This window comes from Egretta garzetta, unplaced genomic scaffold (genome assembly GCF_000687185.1).
Source record: "Egretta garzetta isolate BGI_Z169 unplaced genomic scaffold, ASM68718v1 scaffold158, whole genome shotgun sequence".
Lineage (NCBI taxonomy): Eukaryota > Metazoa > Chordata > Aves > Pelecaniformes > Ardeidae > Egretta > Egretta garzetta.
This window is the reverse complement of record NW_009260430.1, coordinates 896,381-897,324: the sequence shown is the minus strand read 5'-3', so window position 1 is coordinate 897,324 and position 944 is coordinate 896,381.

The window sequence follows — 944 nt, the reverse complement described above, 5'->3', positions numbered from 1 at the left end:
GCTCCACACGTGAAGTTTCGGTTTTAGCTCATTTCAAATGTATACTTAACGTTAGATTAATCTGGTTTGGGTCTAAGCAATCCATCAAGCCCCAAGGAATGATACGAGTTAATTCTTTGGCTATCAAAGGCCCAAAAGGTTTCCCATTGCAGGAATTTGCATCTTTCCCTTCCTTCATTATTTGGATAATTTGCATGAAAGTAATGTGTCTCTGCCTGTGAGTCTTTGCCCCTGCTGCTTTGTAGTTCACTCCAAGCAGTCACTCTGCATATGATATCACTGTTATTTGCTACTGAAATAATTTTAATGTCACGAAAAGGAGTGAGATTTCAAGTGAGGAGTGAGCAATAGGAAAACCTGATCACCTAAGCAACAGAAGTTCCGTTTCATGCCTGCGTGTCTAATAATACCTAACAAGGCAAAAAAACCTCTCGCCGAGGGAACAAGACATTCTCTTTCTTCCCAAGGAAAATGTTTTCTTACGGCTTAAACAACAGGCAAAGCTGCTGGGCTCTGCATTTTTCAAGCATGCCAGCCGTATGTTTGCTCAGCATCAATGCCAGGTTGATATGAAACGATCCGGTTGTGACAAGGACGGGTGGTTTGGGGGGTTCGGCAGCGCTCGGGTCCTTTCCCCCAGCACAACCTCAACAACCTCCCAGGAGGGCCCCGCTCCGACCTCCTGGTGCCACCTTCCCAACCCTCTGGTGATGCCAGAGGCAGAAGAACAGGCCCACGGCGGCCATTTGGGGCGGCGGCCTTGCCCTCCCTCCATGACCGACCCAAGAAACTCCTAAAGCTGGGCGAGAAACCCTTCGCAGGCACCCTGCGGCCTCGGACGTCCCTGCGGGGCCGGGCTCCGTGCCCAGCTCACGCCCCCGGCGCTACGAGCGCGGAGGGGCCCGATCCTGAGGTAAACCCTCCCCCCCCTCCCCGAAATGTCC